The following is a 6,633-nucleotide window of genomic DNA, read 5'->3' as shown; positions in this document are numbered from 1 at the left end:
CTCATAGTTATCTGAATCACACAATTATTTTATAATAAAACATGTTAATGAGTCAAGAACTAGATCTTCTATTGTGCATAATTCCAACCAGCCAAGAACCAGAACATAAGAATCCCAACACTCCTTTTCCTCAGTCGCATCTGCTAGAAAGTGAGCATTTAAGAACATAAGAGCATAAGAACTAGGAGCAGTAGTAGGCCATCTGGCCCCTCGAGCCTGCTCCGCCATTCAATGAGATCATGGCTGATCTTTTGTGGACTCAGCTCCACTTTCCGGCCCGAACACCATAACCCTTAATCCCTTTTTTCTTTAAAAAACTATCGATCTTTATCTTAAAAACATTTAATGAAGGAGCCTCAACTGCTTCACTGGGCAAGGAATTCCATAGATTCACAACCCTTTGGGTGAAGAAGTTCCTCCTAAACTCAGTCCTAAATCTACTTCCCCTTATTTTGAGGCTATGCCCCCTAGTTCTGCTTTCACCCGCCAGTGGAAACAACCTGCCCGCATCTATCCTATCTATTCCCTTCATAATTTTAAATGTTTCTATAAGATTCCCCCCTCATCCTTCTAAATTCCAACGAGTACAGTCCCAGTCTACTCAACCTCTCCTCGTAATCCAACCCCTTCAGCTCTGGGATTAACCTCGTGAATCTCCTCTGCACACCCTCCAGTGCCAGTACGTCCTTTCTCAAGTAAGGAGACCAAAACTGAACACAATACTCCAGGTGGGGCCTGACTAACATCTTATACAATTGCAGCATAACCTCCCTAGTCTTAAACTCCATCCCTCTAGCAATGAAGGACAAAATTCCATTTGCCTTCTTAATCACCTGTTGCACCTGTAAACCAACTTTCTGTGACTCATGCACTAGCACACCCAGGTCTCTCTGCACAGCAGCATGCTTTAATATTTTATTGTTTAAATAATAATCCTTTTTGCTGTTATTCCTACCAAAATGGATAACCTCACATTTGTCAACATTGTATTCCATTTGCCAGACCCTAGCCCATTCACTTAACCTATCCAAATCCCTCTGCAGACTTCTAGCATCCTCTGCACTTTTCGCTTTACCAGTCATCTTAGTGTCATCTGCAAACTTGGACACATTGCCCTTGGTCCCCAACTCTAAATTATCTATGTAGATTGTGAACAATTGTGGGCCCAACACGGGTCCCTGGGGGACACCACTAGCTACTGATCGCCAACCAGAGAAGCACACATTAATCCACACTCTTTGCTTTCTATTAATTAACCAATCCTCTATCCATTTGTCAGCAATGGGTATGCCAGGATTGTGTCAGATCTCCATCATTGAAAACCTGTTGACACCGTCGGTCTGATCTGTGAGCACTGGCTATTTGAGTGAGGTGATGTGATTGGGGTGGAAGTTGAAGGAAGTCATTGTACATGAAAAGCAAGAAGTCCATTGACAGACACTTGGGACTCAACGCAAAGCAAATTAAACCTAGCCACTAAATATCTGTGGATCTAGAATTTGAACATTAGAACGAAGCCCATTCCTGCCAGCCAATATCTGCCCACATATCAATAGCATTCTGGCTGGAAAACCCCCACCACAGGCTGAGTTTCCCCTTCCTGAACCCAGTGGTAGAGAACTCAGTACTAACCCAGAACTAAGCATGGATTGGATGTGGATTCTTCATTTTGTGTTTGATTCAGGCCTGCATTGAAACGGCCATATCAACTTGAATGGAAAAATAAATGTCTTATTCCCCTTACTATATTAGCTTTGTCCATCTCTTTATCTGTGAGGTGGCTGTTACTGTTGAATAAACAAAATCCTTAGTTCTGAAGCATCGTTCAATAAACATTTCCAGCGTATCTGTTTGAATAAATGTTTAAAATCCTGACCTTGTCCCAAAGCCAGGAGGACAGTGGTGAAGTACGAATCAACCACAATCCAATTGAATAGAACAAGTTGAATAACCTAATTATTTTCCAAGGGAGAGTCTATAGATTTAGGGATCTTCTACTTGTCAGCGCTGTACTTTAACTGGATGTCAGCACATAGGGACAGCCGCAGGAGCTTTTTGGGAGAACGTTCTAGATTTCTGGAAACACCCCTGAATGATCTAGCTCTAATCTCAAGATTGTGTCCCTCATTCTGGATTCCCCCCACAAGAGGAAACAGGATAGATAGGGGGAGACTATTAACTACGATAATCATTTAAAAACACCTCAAGAACAGCACCTCACCTTTCCATTAGCGGTTTACAGTCTTTGGCCTCCTCACTGAGTTCAGCAATTTCAGGTCAAACCACTGCTCGTGAGGGGGCTGGACAGAGTAGATGAGGAGGAAGTGTACATGCTCGTAAAAGAATCAAGGACAGATTTTCAATGATTAGCAAAATCATTGACGAGAAGAAAAACCTTTTCACATAGTGAGTGATTCAGGCATGTAATGCGCTGCCTGGGAATGTGGTGGAGGCTGATTTGTTTGAGGCCTTCAGTTGATTATTTGAATAGGGACAATGTGCAAGGGTACGGAAAAAGGCAGGAGAAGGGCACCAAATCATAATGCTCAGTTGGAGGGATGGTGCAGGCGGCCTCCTTCTGTGCTGCAATAATTCTGTGACTGATTTTATTTAGCTCAGTTGGCTGGACAGCTGGTTCATGATGCAGAGTAAGGTCAACAGCGCAGGTTCAATTCCCGTACTGGCTGAGGTGATTCATGAAGCGATCCTCAGCTGATCGTCAGGTTAAATCACCACCAGTCAGCTGTCTCCCCTCAAAAGGGAAAGCAGCCACGGGCAGCACGGTGGCACAGTGGTTAGCACAGCTGCCTCAAGCCACCAAGGTCCCAGGCTTGACCCCGACTCCGGGTCACTGTCCATGTAGAGTTTGCACATTCTCCCCGTGTCTGCGTGGGTCTCACCCCCACAACCCAAAGATGTGCACGGTAGGTGGATTGGCCATGCTAAATTGCCCATTAATTGGAAAAAATGAATTGGGCACTCTAAATTTATTTTTAAAAAGGGAAAGCAGCCTATGATCATCTGGGCCTATGGCGACTTTATCTTTTGTCCTTTCCTCCCCGCTCCATTTCCCTGCCTCTAAACCTGCTTAAACACTATTAAATCTCAAACTCCCACCAGTACTGACGAAACATGAAGCATATTTCTCCGCCCACAGATGTGACTTGTCCTACTGCGTGTTTTCAGCATTCTGTGTTGTTCCCTCAATTAGATGCCTGGGGCAACCTTCAGGCCTGATCGAAATGCAATACCTACACTGGGGTACAACTTGGTCTCTGTGGTTCCATCTAGTAAGGCATTTAGCAGAGGTCACCGAGCAGCTGAATGGAGTTCAGAGAGTTGAATGGAACCTTCTAGTAGGGGGTTCAAGGGCAGAACTGCTGAAACTATCGGGTTTTAGTGAATTTTATAGAGACTTAACAATGTTTCTTTGTGGTTAGGTCATGTACTTGAAAACAGGGTTTCCTTTGTGTTGAACAATAGATAAATGCCCTATTTAAACTTGTGTGTGGTGAGGGTTTTCAGCATTACGTGACAAATCAGGAATTTTTGCTTTTACTTCAAGGGCAAACACAGAAAATGACTATTGGATGCAGCTTCTAATCTGAAAATTATAATGTGTTGTCTCTGCACGTGTGCCTGATCCAGTCATAACTGACTCGGTCGTATAATTAGATAAGTTGCTGCCTCTCACCCATTCCGAAAGGATGAACTTAGAATCTGGTACAGAAATCAGAGCACATGTTGTTTTTCCCATTTGAAGTCTGCAGTGCCTGTGCTCAACTCACCCATTGTTCTAAGTTCAAGCAGGCTATCGTCAAAATTACTCAATTTGTGGGGGGCATGACTTCAGTGCAAAGGTATTGTCACCATTTAATTTTAGGGTGGGACCTGTTTTCTCCAGGTTTACACTGGGGCGTTGTTCAATGGGGCGTCCCTTGAATCCACCTATCCATTCTTTAAATTTACCTTAAACCCACAGGAATGAGGGTGTAGTGTCACTGCTGCAGCACTGGTATTTTTGGTGGTCAACCACCAGATTCCTCCGCTGAGGTTAGGTTATAGTACTCGTGTCTCTGAGTCAAAAACTTGGGGGTGAGGGGTGGGATCTTACTTTCCACTCCAGTGGTGCTGCCTGACAATACGTTAAACCAAGGGCCGTGGCTTCTCTTTCAGGTAACCATAAATCCATAAGGTGTAGGAGCAGAAATAGGCCATTTAGCCCATCAAATCTGCTCCACCATTCAATGAGATCATGACTGATAATCCTAAACTCCACTTTCCTGTCTTATGCGCATAACCCTCGATTCCCTGACTGAAGGTAAACGATCCCATGACACCATTTTTGAAGAAAAGTAGGGGAGTTCTTTCCGGTATCCTATATTTATACTTAACAGCACACTGTTGAAAAACAAGTGGTCTGTTAATTATCATTTTGGATTGGATTTGTTTATATTCACGTATACCGAGGTACAGTGAAAAGCATTGTTCTGCGTACAGTCCAGACAGATAATTCCGTACATGAAAAAGCCATGGCATACATAAATACACAATGTAAATACATAGACACAGGCATTGGGTGAAGCATACAGGAGTGCAGTATTACTCAGTAAAGAAGGTGAGATCAGATCATTCTATAAGAGGGTCATTTAGGAATCTGGTAACAGCGGGGAAGAAACTGTTTTTGAATCTGTTCATGCATGGTCTCAGACTGTTATATCTCCTACCCAATGGAAAAAGTTGGAAGAGTGATATGCGTTGTTACGGGTCCGGGGGGTGTTTATTATTGTTATTATTCTGTTGTTATACATTTTTCAAAAAATTTCAATAAAAATTATTTTTAAAAAAAGAAAAAGTTGGAAGAGTGAATAAGCCGGGTGGGAGGGGTCTTTGATTATGCTGCCCGCTTTCCTCAGGCAGCAGGAGATAGAGACAGAGCCAATGGATGGGAAGCGGGTTTGCATGATGGACTGGGCTGTGTTCACGACTCTTTGCAGTTTCTTACATCCTTGGGCTGGGCAGTTGCCATATTGATCCTTGTGGATGTTCGCAACGTTGCAACCAGGATTATACTTCAAAACATACAGCGCTTTATTGGGACGTCCTGAGGTTGTGAGAAATACAATAAAAGTTCAAGTCTTCTCTCTCTTTCCTCCAAGTAATAAAACCCAAATTGAAATGAGTCTCCATGAACACTGACCTCTGCTCCATGTTCACAACACAAGCCTGCGTTGAGGAGGTGAGAGCAGGTTTTCGGAAACCAGGTATTCATTATCCACCAAAAACAGGAATAGAACGTCCAAGCGCGGCTAACTTGTCAAAGGCCCAATATATACCGCCGAGTTTCCGGTGTGAGTTGGGGCAGTGTGGTTACGCATGGGAAGGTCCTAAGTGCGGGTTTCCCCAAGGGTCATCGAGTTTTAATCACGAAGTGAGATTTATTTTTTTTGTTCAATTTCTCTATCCGAAAGCCAGCCTGATTGACTGTCTTGGCTCCTAGTTGGGCGAAGAAGGGTTAGGAAAAGACAGCAGCTCGGAACCAAGTAGGTTTGGCTTTGGAGAATGGGGCTGGGGTGAAGGAGCTGGTTGGATTGATCGATTTGGGAGGTTGGATGATTGCAGGGAGATCCGTTGAGCAGATGGATTTGATGGTAGATCTTGGAGTTGGTGTGAGATAATTGACAGGTAACACTCACCTGCAGCCCCATAAGAAGTGTAATAAAAAATATGTATCTGATTGATCCAAGATTCCTCACCTACTTTTACCTGCTTTTTTTTCCAAGCCATGGAAACCCAGACAACAGCAATAAAAAAATAAACATTTTAAATGGAGCAAGCAGCTTCCTTAAATGATTTCAATGATTGACCCAGCTTCTGAGAATGGATTGGCTCCTCATCCCACCTCCACTAAAAACTGGGCTTGGCCAGGTTTATTGTGCATTGGATCTGGATTTGACTTTTCTTTTATTAAATCTTCCCACCTCACCCAAACATACTCATTTTGAGGTTTCAAATTATCCCTAATTTTCTTCTCTTTGGGGTTAAAAAGAATTTAGCATCCTCCCTCCTCCCTGGTGTTTGTTCCCAGAGCACAGATCTAGTGAAAAAGATCAAATTAGTCCTAGTCAGCCATAATTCCACACCTAGTATCAGATCCTGACCTCATTACAGCCTTGGTTCAAACATGGACAAAAGAGCTGAATGCCAGAGGTGAGAGTGACTGCCCTTGACATCGAGGTAGCAGTTGACCGAGAGCGGCATCAAGAAGCCCTAGCTAAACTGGAGTCATTGGGCATCAGGGGAAAGCTCTCCGCTGGTTGGAGTCATACCTGACACAGAGGAAAATGGTTGTGGTGGTTGGAGGTCAATCATTTCAGCTCGAGGACATCACTGCAGGAGTTCCTCAGGGTAGTGTCCTCGGTCCAACCATCTTCAGCTGTTTCAACAATGACCTCTCTTCCATCATAATGTCAGAAGTGGGGATGTTTGCAGGTGACTGCACAATGTTCAGCACCATTCATGACTCCTCAGATAATGAAACAGTCCATGTCCAAATGCAGCAAGACCTGGACAATATCCAGGCTTGGGCTGACAAGTAGCAAGTTACATTTGCGCCACACAAGTGCCAAGCAA

This window comes from Scyliorhinus canicula, chromosome 15 (assembly GCF_902713615.1).
Source record: "Scyliorhinus canicula chromosome 15, sScyCan1.1, whole genome shotgun sequence".
Taxonomy (NCBI): domain Eukaryota; kingdom Metazoa; phylum Chordata; class Chondrichthyes; order Carcharhiniformes; family Scyliorhinidae; genus Scyliorhinus; species Scyliorhinus canicula.
The sequence above is the reverse complement of the archived record's forward strand: the minus strand, read 5'-3'. Positions refer to the sequence as shown.